The sequence below is a fragment of the Schistocerca nitens genome, chromosome 9 (assembly GCF_023898315.1).
Source record: "Schistocerca nitens isolate TAMUIC-IGC-003100 chromosome 9, iqSchNite1.1, whole genome shotgun sequence".
Taxonomy (NCBI): domain Eukaryota; kingdom Metazoa; phylum Arthropoda; class Insecta; order Orthoptera; family Acrididae; genus Schistocerca; species Schistocerca nitens.
In genome coordinates, this window is record NC_064622.1 from 428517859 (window position 1) to 428532351 (window position 14493).

The 14493-nt window shown below is 43.4% G+C and overlaps 1 protein-coding gene across 2 annotated transcripts in view; it reads right to left on the minus strand.

Annotated features, from left to right (window-relative positions):
- Window positions 1–14493, minus strand: part of LOC126203036 (scavenger receptor class B member 1-like) — a 257606-nt gene that overhangs the window by 54479 nt on the left and 188634 nt on the right. The window lies entirely within an intron of this gene.

Below are 14493 nucleotides of genomic sequence, written 5' to 3' on the forward strand. Positions count from 1 at the left end.
GATATCTCAGCATAATTTCGTCAATCTGTTACACTAAGTCCATCACGCACATCTGAATGTCTTCCTCGGCCACTTTCATCACGCGTACCTGCGAAACTAACCTAGAGTCTTCTGCACCGCTCCCTCACAACACCATCACTCATAACTATAACATCATCATACTCAGGAGACACTCGGTGATGAGTCTCGGTGGCATTGACTCTATCTGCTTGCAGGAAACGAGCACTACAGACAGCTACCTGACCTACAGACAGCTACCTGACGCATCGTGATCCTCAAAGTCCTCTTTCCCAAACACGTAATCTACAAGGATTTGTTTATTTTGAATAAAGCATTTGAAGTTAATTTATGTACAGTCTGCGTATGTTAGGAGGGTGCTTCGTACTTAATTGTTTGAGCAGTTCATTAATGTTTTTCTTCTAGTTCAAGTTTTCATCAATACACACGTACATACAAAAATTTGGAACATTCTAAACTATTTACTGATTCCTGTTCATGTGTTACGTCATGTAATGATATGACTGTTTGAAGTACATAACTACTAAAGACTTTTCTCTCAAAAATAAGGGAGAAGCATTTTCAAAGACCCACCAATTAACTCTCTGAAAAGCAGGTTTTACAATTTCTTCTGCAAAAAGTAGTAATTCTGTTTGATGAAGTGGGAGATCATTCACATCTCTATCTACGGTGTGTGACGGAGTGTACTTTTGGTAACACCATCTGATCCTCCCTTCCTTGTTCCATTCGCGAATAGCATGTGGGAAGATTTATTGCCTGTCAATCTCTGTATTAGCTCTCATTTCTTGCATTTTCTCGTTGGGGTCAATTCACGAGAGGTATGTGGAAGGAAGTAATAGGAGGAAGTAATATGTTGTACGACTCTTCCCGGAACATTCACTCCCGGAATTTCAATAGTAAATCTCTTCGTGATGCACAACGCCTCTCTTTTTGCGTCTGCCACTGGAGTTTGCTGAGCATGTCTGTAACACTCTCGGGCTCATTAAACGACCAGATGACGAAACGCGCTGCTCTTCGTTGGATCTCCTCTAGCTCTTCTAATCCTACCTGGCAAGGGTTCCAAAGTGATGAGAAAGAATCACCCGAACAAGTTTATCGAAAGCCACGTCTTTCGCGGATGAATTGTATTTAGTTCAGTATTTTCCTATGACTCTCTGTCTAGTGTCTGCTTTCAGCTTCTCCTAATATTTGTTTTGCTGGGCTGCTTCGCTTGAGATCGCTCCTGGAGGTAACTCCTAGATATTTTACGGTAGATAACAATTCCAGCAAGCTGTCATCAATGGTGTAGTTGTACAGTAGTCGATTTCATCTGCTGTGTGCACGCAGTATGTTACATTTACTCGTACTTACATTCATGGTCAACCGGCAGTCTCTGCATCATTCATCAGTCCCCTGGAGGTCCTTTTGCAAATTGTCATAGTTGAGCCGTGCGTGGCTCGTGTTCCCGCCATCACCTGTTTTCACCCCTTCTTTTTAACGTACTTCCACCTCACTACGTTGATTTAAACTACTAATGTCACTAAGTGGCTGCTTTGCCTGACCGTGAGAGGCTTCAGCAGCGCGTAAGGATATATCCCCTCTCGTAGTATCTTTGCTTCGTCGTTGTCTGTCGTAGGCGAGTTCTGATTGACAGTTCGTGACGGGAGTTCGGGTTGCGAGTTCTGGTCTTCCAGTCGGTTGGAACGCGCCTGGAGGGCAGTCTGAACCTGCCAGTCTGGGAGTGGCAATGTGGCACTAGTGCAGTCGGTTGGAGCCGTTAGGTCTCCACCGACATGGCTCGCCTGACCATTGCCGCCACGCATCAGCTGAGCAGGGTCACGGTCCTTTTGGATCGTCGGTCGGTCGTCCTACCGGACGGCGCGCTTGCGCTCGCCGATGGTTGTGTGTGCGTGCATCGAAACCCGATTTGTCTCGTGTGTGTTTAGTTACTGTTAAGTATCATTCAGGTCTTCGTGCAAGTGTTTGTCAGGTTGTGTGTGTAGTTAGGGTTAGTTCCACTGACGATTATTTTAAATGTAGTCGGCGTACCGCCTCTGAGAGGTCGGTCGTCTCATTGCGCGACGTGTAGTGGTTCTCCGAGTGCTTCTGGGCCCTTCAATTACCATCTTGTAGAACTTAGGTCGGTCCTTTCCTGGTGCAGGGATGTCGTTTTGCCAGTGGGCGGTTTTCCTATGAATGGTTGGGTCAGAGCCAGTATTTCCGCCGTTGTGTGTCTGGAAGTGAGTGGGAGACGCACCAGCAGCGCGTCCGTGACGGAGCAGTAGGTGTTCGGGCGGTTGCTGCGGCCCAGGGAAGATACCTCCGCGCGGAGGTTCAAGGCAATCGTAAAATGCGTTTTAGACAGGTACGTGCCGAATAAAACTGTGAGGCAAGGGAAAAACCCACCGTGGTTCAACAACAATGTTAGGAAAGAGTAAAGACAGCTTCACTGCAAGTTTAAACGCAGCCAAACCTTCTCAGACAAACAGAAGCTAAACGATGTCCAAGTTAGCGTAAGGTGGGCTATGCGTGAAGCGTTCAGTGAATTCGAAAGTAAAATTCTATGTACCGACTTGACAGAAAATCCTAGGAAGTTCTGGTCTTACGTTAAATCAGTAAGTGGATCGAAACAGCATATCCAGACACTCTGGGATGATGATGGCATTGAAACAGAGTATGACACGCGTAAAGCAGAAATACTAAACACCTTTTTCCAAAGCTGTTTTACAGAGGAAGACCGCACTGCAGTTCCTTCTCTAAATCCTCGCACGAACGAAAAAATGGCTGACATCGAAATAAGTGTCCAAGGAATAGAAAAGCAACTGAAATCACTCAACAGAGGAAAGTCCACTGGACCTGACGGGATACCAATTCAATTCTACACAGAGTACGAGAAAGAACTTGCCCCCCTTCTAACAGCCGTGTACTGCAAGTCCCTAGAGGAACGGAGGGTTCCAAATGATTGGGGAAGAGCACAGGTAGTCCCAGTTTTCAGGAAGGGTCGTCGAGCAGATGCGCAAAACTATAGGCCTATATCTCTGACATTGATCTGTTGTAGAATTTGTTTTTTGCTCATTTCTGGAAACCCAGAATCTACTCTGTAGGAATCAACATGGATTCCGGAAAGAGCGATCGTGTGAGACCCAACTTGCTTTATTTGTTCATGAGACCCAGAAGATATTAAATACAGGCCCCCAGGTAGATGCCATTTTCCTTGACTTTCGGAAGGCGTTCGATACAGTTCCGCACTGTCGCCTGATAAACAAAGTAAGAGCCTACAGAATATCAGACCAGCTGTGTGGCTGGACTGAAGAGAATTTAACAAACAGAACACAGCATGTTGTTTTCAATGGAGAGACGTCTACAGACAAAGTAACCTCTGGCGTGCCACAGGGGAGTGTTATGGGACAATTGCTTTTCACAATATATATAAATGACCTAGTAGATAGTGTCGGAAGTTCCATGCGTCTTTTCGCGGATGATGCTGTAGTATACAGAGAAGTTGCAGCATTAGCAAATTGCAGCGAAATAGGAAGATCTGCAGCGGTTAGGCACTTGGTGGACGGAGCGGCAACTGACCCTTAACATAGACAAATGTAATGTATTGCGAATACATAGAATGAAGGATTCTTTATTGTATGATTATATGATAGCGGAACAAACATTGGTAGCACTTACTTCTGTAAAATATCTGGGACTATGGGTACGAAACGATTTGAAGTGGAATGATCATATAAAATTAATCGTTGGTAAGGCGGGTGTCAGGTTGGGATTCATTGGGAGAGTCCTTAGAAAATGTAGTCCATCAACAAAGGAGGTGGCTTACAAAACACTCGTTCGACCTATACTTGAGTATTGGTCATCAATGTGGGATCCGTACCAGATCTGGTTGACAGAGGAGATAGAGAAGATCCAAAGAAGAGCGGCCCGTTTCGTCACAGGGTTATTTGGTAAGTGTGACAGCGTTACGGAGATGTTAGCAAACTCAAGTGGCAGACTTTGCAAGAAAGGCGCTCTGCATCGCGGTGTAGCTTGCTGTCCAGGTTTCGAGAGGGTGCGTTTCTGGATGAGGTATCGAATATATTGCTTCCCCCTACTTATACCTCCCGGGGGGATCACGAATGTAAAATTAGATTCGAGCGCGCACGGAGGCTTTCCGGAAGTCGTTCTTCTGCGAACCATACGCAACCGGAACAGGAAAGGGAGGTAATGACAGTGGCACGTAAAGTGTCCTCCGCCACACACCTCTGGGTGGCTTGCGGAGTAAAAATGTAGATGTAGATGTAGATGTAGATGTAGGTGGAGTCGCTGGGTCCGCTGCGGGTCCCTGAGCAGTGTCGGAGCGTGTGCTGTCGATCGCTACGAGTGTCGTGGTTCACAGACCTAGGACGTCGAAGTTGAGTGTATTTTTGACAGCTAGTACATACTACATTGTGGATTATCACGTTTTTTATCTTTGCTGTTTCAGTTCTCGCCTACTTATTGATGGGAAACAAGTCGTTGTCGGTCTGTCCGTGGCTGTCCCCCGGTTGGGTTCCGTCGGTCAAGTATAGTTGCGCTCACCACCTGTCTCACTTAAGTGAACGAGGGCAGACCGACCTCCCTGGAGGCTGCCACCGGTGTTTAATTATCTGTTGTCTGCTATTTTAAATTTTACGCTTATGGTTGTTGTTTGTTTCTTAAAATTTTGCAAATTAATTTTTAACTTTATCTTTCAAGCTTAAACTCCGCAGCCTTCTGCCTTTAAAAATTATGTTAATATATTCTGAAGTTATGAAATTTAATTATAGCCCTCAGCCATTTGCGTTGCACCTTGCAAATGTTGCCTTTTGGGTTTTAAATTATGTTATTGCTATCTAAATTGAATTTTTTTCAAACATTTCTTGTTAGCCTTCTGCCTTTAAAGGTCGATGGTAATATATCCAAAAAATTTGGAAATTAATTGTTAGCCTCAGCCATTTGTATTGCACTTTGCGTATGTTGTTTTTTCGAATTATTTCATTGCAATCTTAATTGGATTTTTATCTTGTTAAGATTTCTTGTTGGAGGCCTTCAGCCATGAAAGAGATGCCAAATTACAATAAATGACAGTTAGAAGCAGAAACTCATTTCCACAATCCTATTACTTGTTCTGCCCAGCGGGTTTAGCGGGCGTTTCAATAGTGTAGTGGTGCTGCTACCTTCTTGTAGAAAACCGAATCTTCTACGAATAGCTTAATGGAGCTTCCGAGACACACATAAAAGGAACAGCAGTGAGTCCCAAACTGCACGGCGCGGGACAGGGTCAAGGTGTTTCCACGATGTTAGATTAAACGTCTGAGAGCTCCGATATTAATTAAATCAGATCAGACATCTCTCTCTGGAAACAGTTCAGTGAAATGTGATTAACCGAAATAGCTGTAGACAGTCAACACGACTTACAGAGATCCTTATATTACGTAAGAGCACTTGAAGGGAGATTGGAAACTAAACTACACCAGCAAACACCCCTTACCGTAGGGACTGCGAGGATTGTTTTCTCCACTGAAGAACGAAATTATGACTGAACACTCTGTAGGTACGTGGAAAGCCTGCCAAACTCAGTTATAACCTACTTGATGGGTGGTTTGGATGTTATTCTTTTCTGTTTGTTTGTACTTTTCATTAATTTCTCTTAATAGCCCTTAGTGTTAGCCCTTTAGCCAGAGAATATAAGTATTTACAAAGTATTATTTTATACCATATATTGAACATAGGCGTTTTAAATTAAACCAACACCATTTAAATTTATTATTACAATCTTTACAACTGAAATTGGAGAAATTAAGTTCTGCATACATTTCACTTTTAGCATATAACATTAGCAACGAGGGACGATTGATCTGCACGCATCGCGCCTGAATGTCTTGTTCATCCCAAGTCGCGTGGAGACTGCATCAGCAGATGGCTGCTCATCCGACGACATCAAGAGGTATCCCTGTGTTAAAACCACGTAATATTAATGCGAAATTACGATTGTTCAACCTCATCCATAACTTCCCACGCTGGGTTATATCTGATTGTGCAAGAATTGCCAGTTAGGTAACAGAATCTCTCGGAAGTGAATTTTCCTCTACCTTTGCGTCTGTGTTATATTTGGATATTCTTTCAGAAATCGGGTAATACGGACATAATCCACAGTTGTTACACATATGCTGTTGTCCTTCACATCGGTTAGGTTATTATGTACCAACTGTGTAACAGGAGTTCACTTCCTTGCCCATTGTACTCACTGTGGTCTTCGTTAGCGCGCTGCTAGATTCAATTAGTCACCCAAATCATAGACACACAGAACGTGGCGAACCTGAGGTGGATGCTTTAAAATTAGAAAAGTAGAATTATACATGGCCCACTGCACAGGTGAAACTTGTGCCGCGTGCTATTTGCCGCAGAGAGTAAGACTGGCGGCAGTAACAGCAGCATCTTATCATAAAATGACGTACTTATCTTGATGTTTTGTAGCTGCAGCAACCGCTCTTAAATCCTTACTTCTTACTGATATTCGTCGATTGCCTTCTCAGCGTACGTCTTCCTCGAGGTCGCGATTCAGCATTTAAGAACGTAATGACTCGAGAAGCTCTTCGATCAGAGTATCTCACTGCGTAAGCCATGGATGCTTAATTGGCTTCATGTCGGCACTTTCCAGCGCTTTTAACCTCTCAGTTCTTGTGAACTAAGGAGATACACAACAGCAACATCTTCTGGAGAGGCACTACGTTAGATGATTCAGCAAGCACACAGATCTTCAAAAATATTAAAATTGAAATTTTGTTAAAGATGAATTCCGCTAGTTTAAAAAAAAAGTCCGAATGTTGTACTTTGTTATTAGAAACCTCTGTTTATTCATGTGAGCTGCGCATTTTGTTTCTTAAATTGTAGTGCTCACGAATATAACTGGTCCACTTTCAAAACTGGTTGCATGAGCAGGCACGGTGGTTGTTGTCACATGACCAGGCTGATACGACACTGTGTAGCTCTCCAACAAGGTACTGGGTATATTTTTATTTTATTCTTTATCATGCACTTTCCAATACTTCCATAATTGTTTATATTTAATAGTAATATTGCATATTTATCTTTTATGGATGTTTACTTCCTCTGGGGACTCATCAAACAGAAATCAGTTAACAGTCAATAATAGGCCAGATCCAATCCAGACATTTTCAATACAAGAACATCACATAGATCACATGATCCAGTTTGAAAATGGCAAATTTCGTCTTACGAGTTGTGGTACACAATGGCATAAGGTAATGACAGATTGCCTGGTATGAATGTGTACGTGGAATGCAGCCTATTATAAGTCTGCTATTGTCTGCCACCAGTTGGAAATAGAGGAAGTTATTACCCAATCAAATGCATCCATTCCTCCAAGCACAGTGCCTTCCAAGCAATCTGCACCTTTAATATGACTACGCCTCAGCTTACTATTTGGGGCATATGTCAGAGACAACACTCCATGGAGGTTCTCCAAAGACCTGACCTCATTTGTTCTCAGCTAATATGATACACCAATGAGCAAGATATGCGCGCCTTGGGCACACGGACAAATGGGTTGTACCAGATTGCTCACGGCTCGTGGACCAAGACGGCTTGTTAACGCTTATGGTGTGTCGTGGAGTTCTTAGAACAGACGTCGCCGCCGTCAGGGAAAAAGAGGGTGAAAGCAAATCAGTTATAAGATTCGCTTAGGACACTGCTGTCTTACGTAAGTAGGAAGATGTTGAATTGAATGGTCTAATGAACAAAGAATGTGGTTTGAGAGTAAACCAAAGAAAGTAATGTGGAGTAGCAGAAAGAAGCTTAACTGTAAAGTGACCAGAAAAATTGGTGACCACGTAGTTAAGTGAAGGAATTCTGCTACCCTCTCAGTAAAGTACATGACGAATGTAGGAGAAGATAAGAATCATCCTAACACAGGAGAAATAAGTGTTTCTCGTTGCAAAACATCTGTTAGCAACAATCAGGCTTTAATTTCAGGACGCCATTTTTTAGAATGTATGACTGGAGCAGAAAGAAGCTTAACTGTAAAGTGACCACAAAAATTGGTGACCACGTAGTTAAGTGAAGGAATTCTGCTACCCTCTAAGTAAAATACATGACGAATGTAGGAGAAGATAAGAATCATCCTAACACAGGAGAAATAAGCGTTTCTCGTTGCAAAACATCTGTTAGCAACAATCAGGCTTTAATTTCAGGACACCATTTTTGAGAATGTATGACTGGAGCACAAAGAAGCTTAACTGTAAAGTGACCACAAAAATTGGTGACCACGTAGTTAAGTGAAGAAATTCTGCTACCCTCTAAGCAAAATACATGAAGAATAAAGGAGAAGATAAGAATCATCCTAACACAGGAGAAATAAGCGTTTCTCGTTGCAAAACATCTGTTAGCAACAATCAGGCTTTAATTTCAGGACACCATTTTTTAGAATGTATGACTGGAGCACAAAGAAGCTTAACTGTAAAGTGACCACAAAAATTGGTGACCACGTAGTTAAGTGAAGAAATTCTGCTACCCTCTAAGCAAAATACATGAAGAATAAAGGAGAAGATAAGAATCAACCTAACACAGGTGAAATGAGCGTTTCTCGTTGCAAAACATCTGTTAGCAACAATCAGGCTTTAATTTCAGGACGCATTTTTTAGAATGTATGACTGGAGCAGAAAGAAGCTTAACTGTAAAGTGACCACAAAAATTGGTGACCACGTAGTTAAGTGAAGGAATTCTGCTACCCTCTCAGTAAAATACATGACGAATGAAGGAGAAGATAAGAATCAGCCTAACACAGGAGAAATAAGCGTTTCTCGTTGCAAAACATCAGTTAGCAATAATCAGGCTTTAATTTCAGGACGCCATTTTTGAGAATGTATGACTGGAGCAGAAAGAAGCTTAACTGTAAAGTGACCACAAAAATTGGTGACCACGTAGTTAAGTGAAGGAATTCTGCTACCCTCTAAGTAAAATACATGACGAATGAAGGAGAAGATAAGAATCAGCCTAACACAGGAGAAATAAGCGTTTCTCGTTGCAAAATATTTGATAGCAATAATCAGGCTTTAATTTCAGGACGCCATTTTTGAGAATGTATGACTGGAGCAGAAAGAAGCTTAACTGTAAAGTGACCACAAAAATTGGTGACCACGTAGTTAAGTGAAGAAATTCTGCTACCCTCTAAGCAAAATACATGAAGAATAAAGGAGAAGACAAGAATCAACCTAACACAGGTGAAATGAGCGTTTCTCGTTGCAAAACATCTGTTAGCAACAATCAGGCTTTAATTTCAGGACGCCATTTTTGAGAATGTATGACTGGGGCACAGCATGTAATCAAGTCGGCCATTGACTGTCAGAAAATCAAGAAAAGAAGTGAATCGAATCGTTTAAGATGTAGTGTTCCATAAAGATCATGTAAATTAAGTAGGATGATAAGAGATGATGAGGTTCTCCGTGAGGAGACCAATTTGTTAAGACGAAGAAACTCGATCTAGATTACTAAATCGCCAAAAGAGGTCAAAACCTGGGTCAGTCATAAAATGGAATCTTCAGATGGAAGTCTTTAACTGATAATAAACACGTTATTTAATTTATAGGATGTTACTCACTGTGCATTGCATCACTGCCTTACCCTATATCAGTATATGACACTCTTCAAAGCATGAATTATATTCTTTCAAATAATACACTCCTGGAAATGGAAAAAAGAACACATTGACACCGGTGTGTCAGACCCACCATACTTGCTCCGGACACTGCGAGAGGGCTGTACAAGCAATGATCACACGCACGGCACAGCGGACACACCAGGAACCGCGGTGTTGGCCGTCGAATGGCGCTAGCTGCGCAGCATTTGTGCACCGCCGCCGTCAGTGTCAGCCAGTTTGCCGTGGCATACGGAGCTCCATCGCAGTCTTTAACACTGGTAGCATGCCGCGACAGCGTGGACGTGAACCGTATGTGCAGTTGACGGACTTTGAGCGAGGGCGTATTGTGGGCATGCGGGAGGCCGGGTGGACGTACCGCCGAATTGCCCAACACGTGGGGCGTTATGTCTCCACAGTACATCGATGTTGTCGCCAGTGGTCGGCGGAAGGTGCACGTGCCCGTCGACCTGGGACCGGACCGCAGCGACGCACGGATGCACGCCAAGACCGTAGGATCCTACGCACTGCCGTAGGGGACCGCACCGCCACTTCCCAGCAAATTAGGGACACTGTTGCTCCTGGGGTATCGGCGAGGACCATTCGCAACCGTCTCCATGAAGCTGGGCTACGGTCCCGCACACCGTTAGGCCGTCTTCCGCCGGAACCGCGCGACTGCTACGGTCGCAGGTTCGAATCCTGCCTCGGGCATGGATGTGTGTGATGTCCTTAGGTTAGTTAGGTTTAAGTAGTTCTAAGTTCTAGGGGACTGATGACCACAGTAGTTAAGTCCCATAATGCTCAGAGCCATTTGAACCATTTTTGAGCCGTCTTCCGCTCACGCCCCAACATCGTGCAGCCCGCCTCCAGTGGTGTCGCGACAGGCGTGAATGGAGGGACGAATGGAGACGTGTCGTCTTCAGCGATGAGAGTCGCTTCTGCCTTGGTGCCAATGATGGTCGTATGCGTGTTTGGCGCCGTGCAGGTGAGCGCCACAATCAGGACTGCATACGACCGAGGCACACAGGGCCAACACCCGGCATCATGGTGTGGGGAGCGATCTCCTACACTGGCCGTACACCACTGGTGATCGTCGAGGGGACACTGAATAGTGCACGGTACATCCAAACCGTCATCGAACCCATCGTTCTACCATTCCTAGACCGGCAAGGGAACTTGCTGTTCCAACAGGACAATGCACGTCCGCATGTATCCCGTGCCATCCAACGTGCTCTAGAAGGTGTAAGTCAACTACCCTGGCCAGCAAGATCTCCGGATCATTGAGCATGTTTGGGACTGGATGAAGCGTCGTCTCACGCGGTCTGCACGTCCAGCACGAACGCTGGTCCAACTGAGGCGCCAGGTGGAAATGGCATGGCAAGCCGTTCCACAGGACTACATCCAGCATCTCTACGATCGTCTCCATGGGAGAATAGCAGCCTGCATTGCTGCGAAAGGTGGATATACACTGTACTAGTGCCGACATTGTGCATGCTCTGTTGCCTGTGTCTATGTGCCTGTGGTTCTGTCAGTGTGATCATGTGATGTATCTGACCCCAGGAATGTGTCAATAAAGTTTCCCCTTCCTGGGACAATGAATTCACGGTGTTCTTATTTCAATTTCCAGGAGTGTATTATCTTTTTGAATATAGGTGGAGATTGCTTCATTTTAACCGTTAAGTACATGTTTATAGTTTTTTACATTCTTTGCCATAAATAATCTTCATTTGTAACTGATCGTACAATCATAAATACTTCCTCCTTGATATAAATTCTCCCTTCTCAGTGATAGTCCTCTCTCTTACCTCAGATACAATAAATGCAAATTAACAGCGTTCAGTAGAATAGTAGCGAAAGTTTGATTTTGAATTTTTTAGTAGTTTTGCTACCACCGTTGTCGAATGAAGTATGAATTCATGTTAGTATCTTACAGAATAAAATTAACTTCATGTAAATATAAATTTCATTTCTGTCTTTAACCCTTGCAATACCAATCATAGTCATAGGCGCAAATTTCACAGTGAATGGTATATTCAGTATTGTCAGTTGATGGGTCCTGCTTACACAACACTATCTCTTTAAGGGGTTGGTATTTAACAAAACTCAACAAAGACTAAGAAAATTTTTAATTTCATTATTTTGTGGTGGTCAAAGTATACGCGTCCCTGCACACTCCCTATGAGGTCCCATGGCCCAGATTAGGGAAAACTGTAAATTCTGGAATTTTTTTCTACGGTTGAGCAATTATATTTGTCATCTGTAAAAGAAACTCTACTGAAAGTCAGAGACATAATGTGATTACAAAGAAAAACTATTAACTGTAACACAAGTTTTATTATTATCTTTGTTATTTTTGGTATCGGCATGAAACAAAAGGCGCAGGACACTCTCATGCTTGTTCTTGTTCGAATAGGACGCCATTGTGTGCCATCTACATAATAAGGTGTCTACATGTTTTATTATTTGAGCAGTGAGCTCTTAAGTAGTGCTGTTTGAGCTGTGTGGGGCTCGTGTTCATGCAGTTTGTTCTTTGGCATTTTGTCACATTGAGTGGCGTTTCTTCCTTACTTACTGGCGTAACGAAGTTGCTGGCTTGCCTCCTTGAGTGGCAGCAGCAGCGGTTATCGATACTAGTACTGTCGTACTATCTTTGGTCGGACCACTGGTATTTCCAGGTGGTGGTAGTGTGTGCGGTATTCAGTCGGTTGGGATGAAGCAGCAAGGAACTCTCCGTGGCGTGCGGCCAGGCCGGGACTGCTGGTGGCGTGCACACACTGTCGGATCGTGAGGCGCTAGCTGGGAGAGTGACAAAGTTCGTTGCCCACAGAACTTGGAAGCTGAAATTTACCTGTTATGAAGCCTCAACTATTGTGACATCTCTTCGTTCATTTGCGGGTTGTTGCTCGCTGGGCTATTCGGACTAGCAGCAACATATGATGTGTTGGGGTTGACGAAATCTTGCAGCCTTCTTCCTATATTGTGATTAATTATTAAATTGACTGTTACTTACCAGTGAAGTGCACCAGCGGTATTTTCTGCCCTGTGGCCGTTAATGCCCCAGTTACCTGCCCTGGTCATTAGCTTACTTTTCCGGTAGTGTGCCTTTCCTCGTTGTGTTGATGCTGTCCGGCACAGCATGTAGTTCGACAGCCTTTTGTTTGGTTCATATATGCTTAGTGGTTATTGTTCCTATGGCTGTTTTTAAAAGCCAATTACTGAAGACATAGTGCTGTTCATATCCTCATCCTCGGGGGATATTTGCCTTCGTTGTGCCATTGGTTGGACAAAAGGGAATTGGTTAAATTGTTAGTCGGTCCTTGGGCCATCCCTAGTTATATCTCGAAAGAAATACGCCAGAGGATTAGGCAATTTGGTAAACGCTGCGTCTAACTTCTCAGAGGATGTAACACCACTCCCAGGCTAGCTCCCTGCCTTTCGCATACCGCACCAAGTAGTTTTGTCACTATTGTACCCGTTAGCTAGAGGTGACTTGAGGAAACTCGTATCTCGAGCCATGACAGAAGGGTTTTCCTTGCAGCAATTGAGGGAGCTTGTAATTGGCCAAGGATTGACCACCGGAGTACGGAAACAGCTTGAGTGTCGTTACATTTGGGAGATGCAGCAGGATAAAGAGGAGTTACATCAGTATGTGGACCGAGTTAAGACGGCCTGCTTGGCCTTGTTGATACATTTGCCAGAACGGGAGTTAGTGTCTGTTGTTCTCAGGGGGATGCGAGCGGCGGATAAGTCGCACTTTGTTTTCCGTGACCGTCCTTCAAACTGGGAAGGGCTTCGTGCCGCTGTTGTAGCGACATCGGCGTTGCCGCTTGCGGACGATGTATGTCAGGAAGTTAAGGGTCAGCCCACGGGAGTTGTTAATTTTAACTGTAACTTGCACCATATAACCCGTTTGCTTGTTCCGTCCATTAAGCGGCAATTTCAAATTATTGTCTTGCTATCCCGTTCTTTCCACAGGCGACGCTGGAGATCGGCGATATTATTTCTTTCATCAATGATCTGCAGGAAACTGGCATTTTCAGAATACTTAACAATTTATTAAGACGATTTATGTTACGTGCAGTAGGACATAGATTTGGCCTGCACAAAGACGTTATTAAATCACATGTAGGTCCTTACATATCGAAAATTGTGAAATATTTTTTGTCTGTGTATGTAGCCTATAATGATTAACTGTTTTTGAGCATAGATTAGTCTGAATAATTTCAATAATTATTTAGGATCCTACGCTACATTTTTGTGGCAGTAAAATCTAAGAGCGATACGTGCCTTCGCATATCTTTGCAGTGGAACGAAAATCAAATTGAAAATAAAAATAAAACATAAATAAAATAAAATAATAAAAACACACATTAATAGGATATATAGATAGATACAACACCACCCCCGCTTCCACCGTCCCGCCACTCGCTTGGTACTATATATAGTTGTATACCCACTGGTATTGTTAACGATTCATATCAATGTTCGACCTAACTTCAGCATTTGCACTTATCACGAAATCGTTGATAATGTTCTATTCTACAAATAAACTACCTATGGAATAAAACGGATTGGCTAATATACACCAACTTCATGTGATATTGTTGCTATACGTGAGTGCCATGTACTTACGGCAATATGCCGTACACTTGTAGAAATCATTAATCAATTCCCAACAGCCGGTTAGCTTTCCAAACTTGGAACAACTTGTTGATAATGGACGGTCCTAATATTGTGTTGAGGTTGCCACTGAAACCAAGAGCAGCAATGTACCTGCTGGTCTAATTCAAATTTCTCTTGCTACTATATACAGTTGTGTACCCACTAGTATTGTTAAC